Genomic DNA, 13,390 nt, shown 5'->3' on the forward strand with positions numbered 1-13,390 from the left:
TCCAGGCCTAAATGGCTTCACTGAAAAATTCTAACAAATATTTAAGAGGGAAATTATACTACCACTACATGATATCTTTTCAAAAACAGAGTAGGAAGAAATACTTCACAACTCAGTTTTAGAAGTCACCATTATCTTAGACCTCCCCCAAAATAATTACATATACATATACATATACATATGCGTGTGTGTGTATGAAAACTACAAAACAATATCTCTCATGTACATAAGCAATAAAAATCTTTAATCACATCATAGCAAGGAAATTTAAGGATATATAAAAGTATAATACATCATGGTCAAGTGGACTAATCCCAGTAATGAAAGGTTAATTTAAGACTCAAAAATCAATCATGTATTTCACCATAATAGAAAAAGAGAGAAAAACATGATTATTTCAAGAGATCATTTCAAGGAAAAGAATTTGCCAAAATTCCGTACCCATTCATGATAAAAACTGTTAAGAAGCAAGAATAAGAAGATGCTCTCAGTCTGATAAAGGGCATACTAATTGTGAAAGATTATGATTTTCCCCTAAGGCCCCAAATTAGACAGTAATGATCACTCTCACTACTCTTTCTTTATTTTTATTTATTTTTTAACTTATTGTCAAGTTTGCTAACATACAGTTTAGTCTTGGTTTTGGGAGTAGATTCCCATGATGCATCACTTACATACAACACCCAGGGCTCATCCCAACAAGTGGCTTCTTCAGTGGGTATTTTCCCTACTCCCTCCATTTTCCCCACTCCCCCAACCCCCACCCCCATCAACCCTCAGTTTGTTCTAAGTATTTAAGAGTCTTTTTGGTTTACCTCTCTCTCTGTATCTTATTTTTCCTTCCCTTCCCCTTGGTCTTCTGTTAAGTTTCTCAAATTCCACATATGAGTGAAATCATATGACCTATTTCTCTGTCTCACTGGCTTATTTTACTTAGCATAATACCCTTCAATTCCAAATACGTTGTTGAAAATGGCAAGATTTCATTCTTTTTCATAGCCCAGTAGTATTCCATTGTATATACATATACCACATCTTCTTTATCCATTCATCAGTTGATGGACATTTGAGCTCTTTCCATAATTTGGCTATTGTTGATAGCACTACTATAAACATTGGGGTGCATGTGCCCCTACTCCTGTATCTTTTGGATAAATTCCTAATAGTACTATTACTAGGTCATAATTCTATTTTTTAAATTTTTTGTGGAACCTCCACACTGTTTTCCAGAGTGGCTGCACCAGTTTTTATTCCCACCAACGGTGCAAGAGGGTTCCTGTTTATCCACATTCTTGCCAACATCTGTTGTTTCCTGTGTTGTTAATTCTAGCCATTCTGACTGGTGTGAGGTGATATCTCAATGTGGTTTTGATTTGTATTTCCCTGATGATGAATGTTGTTATCTTTTCATGTGTCTGCTTGTCATTTGGATGTCTTTGGAAAAGTGTCTCTTCAGGTCTCCTGCCCATTTCTTCACTAGATTATTTGTTTTCCAGGTGTTGAGTTTGTTAAGTTCTTTATAGAGTTTTAATACTAACCCTTTATCTGATATGTCGTTTGCAAATATCTTCTCCCATTCCGTTGGTCGTCTCTTAGTTTTATTGATTGTTTCCTTTGCTGTGCCAAAGCTTTTTATCTTGATGAGGTCCCAATAGTTCATTTTTGCTTTTATTTCCCTTGCCTTCAGAGATGTCAAGTAAGAAGTTGCTGCAGCTAAGGTCAAAGAGGTTGCTGCCTGTTTTCTCCTGTAGGATTTTGATGGTTTCCTGTCTCACATTTAGGTCTTTCATCCATTATATATTCAAAATTATACCAAAACATCTAACCAGTGCAGTAATGAAATAAATTAATTAATTAAATATTTACAGATTGGAATGGAAGAAGAAAAAGTTTTTATTCAAAGATGACATGACCATCTGGATAAAAAACTGGATAGATCAACAAAAAACTATTTTAAGTAATAAGTGACTTTAGCAGGTTCACAGGATAAGAGATCAATATAAAAAGTCAATTTTATTTCTATATACTAGCAACAAACAAATGAAAAATAAAAATTTAAAATGTCACTGAAAAGCATAAAAAGTATGATATATTTAGCAGTACATTTAACAAAACAAGTATAAGATCTAAAAACTACAAATGGCTGAAACTAAAGAAGATGTAATAAATGAGGAGATAGACATTGTTGAATGTGACCATAGGTCACATTATTGTTACGGTGTTTATTTTTTCCCAAGTTGGTCTAAGAATCAAAGAATTGCATTTAAAATCCTAGAACACTTGTTTTCAGCAAATGACAAGGTAGATTTATATTGAAAGGCAAGGAAGAATTGCCAAAATGACTTCAACAAAAAGAACATAATTGGAGAATTTCCTCTACATGATTTCAAGGCTTACTGTAAACCTAAACAAGAGAGTGAATGAGGATCAATGGAACAGAATAGTATGTTCAGAAATAGACCCACACATGTACGGTCAAGAGATAACCCGCAAAGGTGCTAAGGTAATATGATGGAGAAAGATGGAGGAAGAACAATCTTTTTAAAAAATAGTTAAATAATGGGATATCCACATGGAACCACAGCAACTTCAAACATACCATGCACCATACACAGAAATTAACATAAAGTATATTAGAAATATACATGTGAAATCAAAGCTCTAAAACCTATAAAGGAACATAGAGGAATATTTGCATAACCTTGGTATAGGCAAAGGTCTCATAGGGAAGACACATAGACCATTAATCATAAAATTAAAAAAAACAAACAAATATTGGACTTTATAAACTTTAAAGTCTGCTCTCCACAATAGAGTGCTATGTAAGTGAAAAGATAAAACAAATACTGAGGTAAATATTTATAATAATATATTTGACAAAAACATTTGCATTAAGAATGTACAAAGCACTTTAAAAATAGAAAATAAGAAGGGATGCCTGGGTGGCTCGGTTGGTTAAGTTTCCAACTTCAGCTCAGGTCAAGATCTCACGGTTTGTGGGCTTGAGCCCTGCGTCAGGCTCTGTGCTGACAACTCAGAGCCTGGAGCCTGCTTCAGATTCTGTGTCTCCCTCCCTTTCTGTCCCTTCCCTGCTCATGCTCTGTCTCTCTCTCTCTAAATAAACATTAAAATGTGGACAAGAAGACTGAAACAGACATGTCACAAAACAACACAGACCAAGGGCTAATAAACAAATGAAATGATATGTAATATCACTGTAAGAAAATGCAAATTAAAATCATAATAAGACACTACCAAACCCTATACACATGTTCATTAGGATATATCTTGTATAATGCTGGGATCATAAAATTTGAAAAACTTTGAAAAACTGTTTGAGAGTTTCTTATAAAGTCAAACACACATTTACTGTATGATCTAGCAATCCCACTCATATATTTAACCAAAAGAATAAAAACGTATCTTTACAAGAAACTTGTTCAAACAATTTCAGACCACTTCTATCCAGACCATTCCCAAAATGGAAGCAATACAAACATCCATCAATGGATGAATGGATAAACAAGTTGTGGTCTAGTCAACTAATGGAATACTAGTTGGCAATTAAGTCCTCTGATACATACAGCAATGCGGAACATTTCAAATTATGCTAAATAAAGTCAGACACAAAAGAGCACCTTCTGTAGTATTACACTTCTATGAAATTCCAGAAGAGGTGAAACTATTCCGTGAAAGAAAGCAGATCATCCCTGGGTTTGGGGCTGTCTTAGTCCATTCAAGCTGCTATAACAAAAACACCATCGACTGGATGGATTATAAACAATAGAAATTTGTTTCTCACAGTTGCAGAGGCTAAGGAGTCCTAAATTAAGGCCCTGGTAGTGTCTGGTGATAGCCTGCTTCTTGGTTCATGGTCAGCCATCTTTTCACTGTGTTCTCACATGGTGAAAAGGCTGGGAAAGCTCTCTGAGGTCTCTTTTATAAGGACACTAATCCCATTTATGAGGAGTCCATCCTCATGACCAAATCACTTCCAAAGATCTCACCTCCTAATATTAGGAGGGAATTAGGTTTCACCATAAGAGTTTCAGGACTACATAAACATTCAGTCTATAGCAGTAGGAGAGTTGGGGGTCAACTAGGAAGGGACCATAGGAAATATTTGGGGGATGTTGGAAATGTTTTTTACCTTGATTTAGTAAGGCAATTACTCAGTGTGTATATACACACACACACACACACACACACACACACACACATATATACATATATATATATATATATATACACATGCATATATACATATATATACACACACACATATATATACATATATATACATACATATATATACACACATATATATCCATATATATTTATATATATATATCCATATATATATATATCCATATATATATGTATATATATATACATATATATATATATCTCAAAACTCATCAAATTGCACACTGTTTATTTTAGGTAAATTATACCTCCATAGCATTGGTTTTCAAAGTTGCAAAAACTGTTTTGTGTGATACAGTAACATAGTAATTACAACAATCTGATGATCAGGAGTAATTCTTAAGAAGCTGAATAGAGGTTTTTTAATAAATGTCCATCACAAATACTTTGAGAGTTTAAGCAAAATATATCTGAACTCTAATGTTGAAGTGTTTAATTAACTGGGGGGATGAAACTAATGTTGACTGGTTATATATTATCTAGGGGATTATTTCCATATTTTCTTTCACTAATCTTTTCTGTACTTTATGTGAAAAATTGAGACTCAGTGATGTTAAGAAAATTGACTGAGATGTGCATCTCCTAAAGTGACAGAGCTACTAACAAAGCCCAATCTATCCAATTCCACAAATCGGTGCTGTTTGTAATTCCATGTTGAATTCATTTATGGACACTCAGAATCTTTATGAATATTCTCTGTATGAGGTGATGCTTGGAGTTCCCAGGATTTGTATGAGATACTTGGGCAGGGGCCATAATTTTAGAAATACTTAACATAAAAATTTCTTCTACTTTTATCTGGAGGGTTTTTTTTCTGTTTGCCCAGAATTTCTGAGTTAGTCTCAATTTCAACACCAAGCCTCACTAATTTGGATCAAAGAGAATGGCTGGGATACATGAGTGAGAAGTCCAAATTATAAGATATTCTTGAAGAAATATAGCTTCATCACTTTTAGGTAGAGCACGTAACTTGAACTGTCCTAGTCAGGGCCAAGGAATAGAAGTTCTGTGGTTAAATAGATTAGAATGATTTCCAATTAACATACCAAAGCACTTTTCAAAATGTTGTTGATTGAAGTTTGTATGGTGGATTTCTTTTATGTAAAATACATTAAGATGTTCTATTTAGTTTATATCCCTAACTTGATAAATATTTTTACTTTATACTTGATTCTTTTCAAAATACTTTTATGGGGAATAAAAGGGATAAAATAAAGTAAATAAATAAACCTTTCTTAGAAATGATTAACAAATGTCAAATTAGGAAAAGCAAAAATGGAGAGGCGTGGCTGCAGCAAAAGTTAGGGGTTTTTTGTTGTTGTTTGGTTTTTGTTTCAAATCAGAGATAGTTATTAAAATGTCTAAAATCTACAGTGATGCCAAAAGGCAAGTATGAAAGTTAGCCCCTTTGGAGTTGAAAGAGAATTCATATGTATGACAAGTTCCAAGGATTCCTCTTGCAAGAGAAAATATTTGCAGTAGGGGACAGGAAAGCCTTTTTTATATTAATTTCTTGAGCTGCTTGTAGCCAGAGCCATCCCCTCTGCTGTTCCCTGTCACTTTTGGAGGTCTTTGAGCCAAGCCCAAGCCGCACGCCTGTCCCAACAGCGGTGTTTTCTCTTCAAAGGACCATTGCTACAGCCTCTCAGTTCTGTGCAGGAATTGAAAAGCCTTTGAAATCGGTGCAGCCTCACTGCACAGCTAGTAATAAGCATTAGAGAAAAACACGCAGCTCATTTGTTTAAAAGTTCATTCGCTTCAGTGTGATTTAGACAGATGTGAGGTGGGTTTTGCTTAGTGCTGCTCAGCCCCATGGCAAAGTAGAGCTTGGTCTCCTTTCAAAGAGTTCCTCAGTCCCTGCCCATCGCTGGGCCTCGGCAACAATGGGGCTTTGAAAGGGGAAAAAAAAAAAAAAGGAAAAGAAAAAGAAAGAAAGAGAAAAAGAGAAAGAGACGACACCAGTGGGAGAGGCTGACAGCTCAGTCCAAACTCAAACAGCCCTTCTGGTGTCCAGGACAGAGGTGCGTATCTGAAGGTGGGCTGAGGTCTGGGTTCAGAACAGCCCAAAGAATTAATTTAAAAGAATTTCCCCGCCCATTCCCTGTAAAGGCAGCAGCAGCCGCTCTGGTGAAATAACTTCCCAGATCACAGGGCACTTAGCCATGTAGATTCCGCTATATTCCCCAAGAATACTCTTTCTGGGAAATAAATCTGAGAAACAGTGGATTCTGGTGTTATTTCCTACCATGCACAAATAACAAATAAAAGCCATCGATGTTTCTCATTGAAAAGGGGATCTGAACAATCAACACACATTACTCGTGACAGTTTATTTCCTCCAGAAACAATGTTCTCTGGCAAGAGGCGTGTGTTCATTAGTCATGATGCATGCAAAGTAACAGTCATTTTGAGTTGTGGAGCATTCATTGCAATCAAGATATGTTTTTGCTAACCTACGCAGACATATTGATAGTGCCGAGGTGTGATGCTAATTCCACAAGCAAATGGATCTATTGTTATGATCTAGCTGAAAGCTTAGAAATTGCTTTTATATTTAAAACCTTATTTTGAGAGCTGTCAGGCTTCAAATAATACAAATCCAGTTGTTAAAGTGTGCCAGAGATTTTTAGAATAAATCTGAACAGGTACAAATGATCAAATATATTGTTTACAGGGGCGCCTGGGTGGCTAAGTCGATGCAGCATCCAATTTCGGCTCAGGTCATGATCTCACGGTTAGTGGGTTCAAGCCCCGAATGGGACTCACTGTTGTCAGCGCAGAGCCTGCTTTGGATCCTCTGTTCCTCTGTCTCTCTGCCCCTCCCCCACTCATGCTCTTTCTCAAAAAAATAAGCATTAAAAAATTATATATATATATATATATATATATATATATATAAAATGTTTATAAAATGGGTTTGATGTATTTAAAAGCACATTTCTAGGTCATCTTTTTAAACCACACTAAATTTGTGTGCACAATTAGAGCAACCATACAATTTAGCCGCTTGTAAGCTAAAATACAACTTCAAAGAAATGAGAAGGCTAATTAGAAATGGGACCATGGGAAGACAATAATTTAATTAGGACTGAAATTACCACATGCCTGTAATTAGGCAGTTGTGTGATAATTGCAGTGTGGCTAAGTCCAGTGAAAATTTAGTCCTCCACTGAAATGCTTTATAAGTGGATAGGATTTGAAACTGTCTTGAAGATTCAATGAAACGGAACTGTGCTCTGTAGGATGAGAAGGCTCCGAGGATACAGTAGAAGCAGGAGAGGAGGTTTGGAGCTGAATAAACTTGAGTTTGAATCGTGTCCAGTTTCCCTGCTTGCTCAATAACCTTGGGCAGTAAGTAACCGGCTGCAAGATTGATTGCTCAGAAAGCAGACTATGAGAGAGTCTAGCATTCGGGATATTTATGGAGGTGAGCCCTTGGAGCCGACACTTGTGGAAAAGAGGAGAAAAGAAACCAGAGTGAGCAGAAGGGAAAGTGGAGTTGGGATGTCTGACTAAAGCCCCACAGAACTCTGGAGCTCAAATAGCTCTTCAGTGATATTCAGCTCTGGATATTCCAATGTCAACCATGGAATTGTTGGTCCACGGATGAGGACCACTGAAGAAAGGGGTCTAACCTTGCATGAGCTGCTCTCCACAGCTGAAAAAAAAAATCCTTGAGGGACTCACAGCTGAAGGCTGTCTGCTAATAGCACTCCCGACAGCAGAGGATCTGGGCAGTGTGTGACTGTGTCCACCAGGGTCACATTTCTAAGCTGCAATTCCTTTCCTATAAAATGGAAGTAATGATACCCACAGCTCATCGGTTTGTCCTATTAGATGGTACCTAATAAATGGCTGCAATTACTATAGGTTTCAAAATGAACACCATCTTTTGAGTAGCAGACTAGGAAATCATCCTACCATTGATTACATAAAATAGCATTAAAGTAAAATTTTAGTTACTGAAAATATGTTGAAAATACACTACATACATCTACTAAGCGGTAACTACTAATCTCTTTATTATTTATAATATTACAAAAGGGACTAAGCTGTCAGTGAGTAGCATCTCAGGACATTTAAAGGGATTAGTTTCACTTGACTATTAATAGGAAAAGTTCAGCTAATTCTCAGCCCTCAGCAGTTCATGCATGCAGGCGGGTGTGTTTAATCTGTAGCAATATTCTTTGATATCTGTAAAGTAGCTTTTTTGATGCTGTCATGTAGAGCATACTCTGCCCACACACAACTGCTGTTTCTGAACTTTTATTAAATAAAATATACAATATCACTGATATTTTTCTGAAATGTTCCAATACTGTATGTCCTTATATTCAAGACCAAATTTTAATGCACTTTTTTATACTCATAGATTAGCCACTGTAAAGAACTGACTCATTTTTTTTTAAGTTGATTTATTTATTTTGAGAGAGAGAGAGAAAGAGAACGCACACAAGAGAGGGGCAGAGCTGGGAGTAGCGGGGAGAGGGAGAATCCCAAACACGCTCAGTGCTGATGAAAGGCTTAAACTCACGGATCCAGAAATCTTGACTTGAGTCCAAATCAAGAGTTGGGCGCTTAACCAAATGAGCCACCCAGATGCCCCAGAGCTGACTCATTTTTTAGTGGCATTGTTACTTCTTATATAAGCTCTGGTTGTACATTTTTTGACTATCAGATACAACATTGGTATAAAATGAATGTGTGTGTCCCCTCAAAATTCATATGCTGAAACCTAACCCCTAATGTGATGATATTTAGAGATGGGGTCTTTGGGAGGTGGTTATGTCACTGTTATATAAAAGTGCACTTATAAAAGAGACCCCAGAGAGCCCCTTCATCCATTACGCGACGTAAGGACATGGTGAGAAGAGGCCTTTGTATGAATCAGGCTCTCACTAGACACCAAGTTTGCTGGTACCTTGGGCTTGGACTTCCCAGCTTCCAGACTATGAGAAATACACTTCTGTCATGTATAAGCCTCAGTCTGGTATCTTACAGCAATCCAAATGGACTAAGACACTGTGTAAACTATGGGGACTGTATATTTTCCCTATTTATCTCTTCCTGCTGATTTCTAATATTGAAGCAAAACTTATTCAGACACAAATGTCTATAGAAAGTACATTACCAGTGTGCTCCCCCAATGCTTCAGTATTTTAAACTCTGTGGGAGTCTGAAATCTTTATGTCTCACCTTTAGATTTTTTGAATTATCACTTTATTAAAAATATAAACCCACAAAATAAAAACATGTCACGAGAAGGATTCCGTCCTTTGCAGATTCAGAGCAAAAAGACTAGAAGTTTGCCTAATACATTTCTTAGAACTCTAATGAGTGTAAAAAAAAATATTGATTGTTCAATGAAAAAAGTGCCTTGAGTATTCCATTTTCTTCATCAATGATGAATTTTAGCTTATTAGTTTCAGAAAACAACAAAATTATGACTGATATGCATGATAGCATAGTGTTTGTATTCAATATTGTCACAGAATTCATTAGGTAAAATAAATTGTTGACAATGATGAGATTCTCTTGTTTTGTTGTAGCTTCCCAGGAAAATAGGTATTTTGAATATTTTGCAATGGGTAAAAATTTGCTCATTCTTTTGAATGATCATAGATGTTCAGATATATTTCACAGTATTTTCAGTTGCCTTTCATGAAGTCTATACTGTTACTGTATCTTGACTAAACTAAATAATTTTATGCCTAAGTCAAAACAAAACTATTTTCTTCAGTTAAGTCATTATTAAATTAGGTCTAGATCATAATGATCAAAGCAATTGCCACAATGAAGATGAACTTGTCTTGAACGCCAAAGTTTAATAATAAGGAACATTGGGGGATGAGGGAAGATGATTTATCTTCAGTTTGAGGAAATAGAAGGACACACATATGATCTTAATGAGGATGAAAGCATGCTGAGATAGCACTCATTGGAAACAAAGACGCATGGCAAGAGCGTGACCATGAATGTGATGGCCCTGAGATTGTGGATGGAGAGAAGAAATTCATTTCCACACACTTATATGGAGCATCTTCTCTGCGGAACTCTCTGCCCTACATAAGACATGTACATTTGGTGGATGGTGGAATGGTGGCGTTAGAATGCTAGATGCAGGAATTTTAACTGGGAGAGATCTCGTTCTCTCTAGAGGGTGCTAGACAAGAGGCTAAGAAAGCTTAGTGATGTTTTAAGGTAATAAAGCTACTTAGCATATTTAGGATCAAAATTCCTCCCTTCTGACATCCTAATTTTACACTATTTTCTTCATCATTTTGTTTTCTACTACTATGGATATTTCTAAAACTTAAGTGTCACATTTTCCTTCATTGGCTTTATGTAGGACATATGCAAAGAGTCTTTCTTGGAGCATACTCATGTTAACTTACTCAGATCCGAATTCAGCCAACCATATTGGATTAAAAAAATAGTGACAGGGTCTTTGTACTACAAAATTTTTGAGGGTATTACAAAATCATGCACAGAGAAATTATCTGTAAGAATAGGATTAGAGTCACAGAGCAATGGAACTGTTTTAAAATGAAACTTTTAACATTATTCATGTATGGTAAGGCCAACAGATCAGAAGATGACCACCATTGAAAAAACAATGTGTACTTTGCAGTTCCAAAGAGAAAGAGACATGCCATGCCTTGCAGGATCACATGGGGCAGCACCAGGGTCAGTCAACAGGCAGAAGGTATAGGAAAACAATATGAACAAGAACCTGTGTTGTGGTTTTGATGGGAAGGAATGGACAAGGCAGGGTAAGCCTTGGCTAGTTTAAATAATTTCAGCAGGCTTTGTGGAGGGTAGGAATTTTCCCTAGTTGTCTGGTACCTGGCTCTGGGGAGATTAGGGGTAGAGAATTAGTGGCTCAAAGAGTCCAATAAAGAAGGTGGGATGGTGGGCTCTAGATTATTCAGTGTGCATATGAAAGGCCTGTTTCCAGGCAAGTTGTTTATCAACTCTAGTAATTGGCTAAGCCTCAGAGGGGAGGGGCGGTCCCTTTAGGGTCAAAACCTCTGAATCAGAAACACATGGTGAATATAGGAACAGAATAGAAAATCTAGAAACAGACCCTAAGTACCTATGTATTTACTATGGGATTGAGAGAATATTTAAAATTGGCATGATCAAGGCTTTGAAAAATGTAGGATTTACATTTATATCTAAACCTACATTTACCTATAGTATTCTAGCTTCTGATTGGTAAAAAACATAAAAGCCAAATTATCTCACACTTTTCACACAAATAAGTTATTAAGGGGTTTTATGATAGGAGAAGACAGGATTCAGTAGGCAGAGAGGGAAAGATTAGGGCCTGAAGTCCCTGGGTGGGGAAAAAACACCTATTTGGGAACAATGCTGGGAGTGCCTGACCACAGCAAAACCCTCAAGCATAAGGTTCCTCTTAACAATGTAACAGATCCCACCTACTCTCCCTCAGGTTTTCCCTCAGGAATTTGACAAAAGACCTAAGTATGGCCTTAGACCACCCCTCATACAATGGAAACAAGCCAATCAGGAATGGACAACCCAGCACCTAGAGCTATCAAGCCAATAAGGGTAGAACCTGAGAAGGAAGGGGGGGGGATGGGGGAGGGCTGACCAGAACCTTATAAAATAAGGAGTCCTCAGGCATTTACTTTCAAATGTCCCCTCTCTGTGAAGAGAGCTTTCCTACCATTCTTCCTTTCTGGTCTTAGAATCTAATAAATTTTTGCCTGCTGCTCATTTTGTGTCCACCTCGTCATTCTTCGACGTGGCAAGACAACGAACCCTGGGTATTTTGGTAAAAAACCCTGCAACATTTCTACTGATAGATTTTAAAATTATTAGAAAATATAGTAGAATAATTTTAAAGTATTGAATTTAGAAATAAATACACCTATTTTGTTTTGGCCATGTAGTACCTTTGTATGCCATGTATTCAAATTCATCTACTTTTCATTATTATTATTATTTTTTATTTTAGGGCATTCCTAGAGAGTGTACCATCATTTTTAGATACTGGTATTTGCTTCCTGAATAACCTATATAAATTTCTAATTAAAATGAAGAATTTTATTATGAATAAAAATATGAATTATATCTAAAAAAAGAAGAAAGCATCATTTCAAACAAGAAATAGAGGTCTTACCTGTAAGATTTTGTCTCCCTAAAAAAGAATAAATAAATAAGTTTGTTGATACTGACAATTGACTCTGAGTAGCTAGTGTTCAGTTGTTAATGTTTCTAATATATATGTTATGCAGACCGCATTTTAGCTAAGTAGTGCTTAAATTGTTTATATTTGTTGTTATAGCACAGAACTTTACCGCAAAACTGATATCTTATTTCTTGTATCACAAAATACAATACGGATTCCAATAGGCAGCTCCACCCTCTCAAATGAACTACTTAAGATTGACTCACAGTAAATTGTCTGATGTACTCACTTTTTCCTAGTTCTTATGGACTCTGTTAACATCTTTATGTTTTAAGTACATAATGATTATACAAAGTCCTTAGATACTCTTTCTCTGGATCAGGATCAGTTCCTACTAAAGAAAGCTGTGTTTGGCCTAGTGTTGGGAGAGTGTGAATTTCTCCACGTAACAGCAAAATGCATAATCATGGTGATTTTTCATTAGACCAAATATGTTATTTTAATCTAGAAGGAAATATGTTGGTCTCCAAAAGTTAGATAGGAACAGTTTATTTTTTTTTCTGGAAGGTGTTCTTATCACTGTAATTAATTTTCAAATACTGCAGGATCGAGAGGTACCTTGCTTTAATCCAGTAATTCAGCATCACTTTGTCCCTCACACAACTGTATGGTTCACATTGCCGGAGTCCAGGGGACAAAAAAAAAAAAAATTCTCAGAGATTTTCACATAGTATATTCTCTCAAGGTATCCATTTGTGATATAAAATCCCCACATCTTTGAATGTTTTCTTGAGACATTAAAGAACTCCTCGGTAATCCTAGCAGAAATCACAATATCTGGATAGACCTATGGAGGTTCTGGTATAGGGAAGATCTTAGCCATTTGGTGATAATTTGTCACCAACAACACCACAAACAGCATTTTTATAGGAATATGCTCCCATATTTCTAGAGTTTTTCCCTGGGCATTTTAAGATGTCAGATTTGGTTCCATGGACATACCCTAAAGGAGTCCTATGCTATACC

Source organism: Felis catus, chromosome F2, assembly GCF_018350175.1.
Source record: "Felis catus isolate Fca126 chromosome F2, F.catus_Fca126_mat1.0, whole genome shotgun sequence".
Lineage (NCBI taxonomy): Eukaryota > Metazoa > Chordata > Mammalia > Carnivora > Felidae > Felis > Felis catus.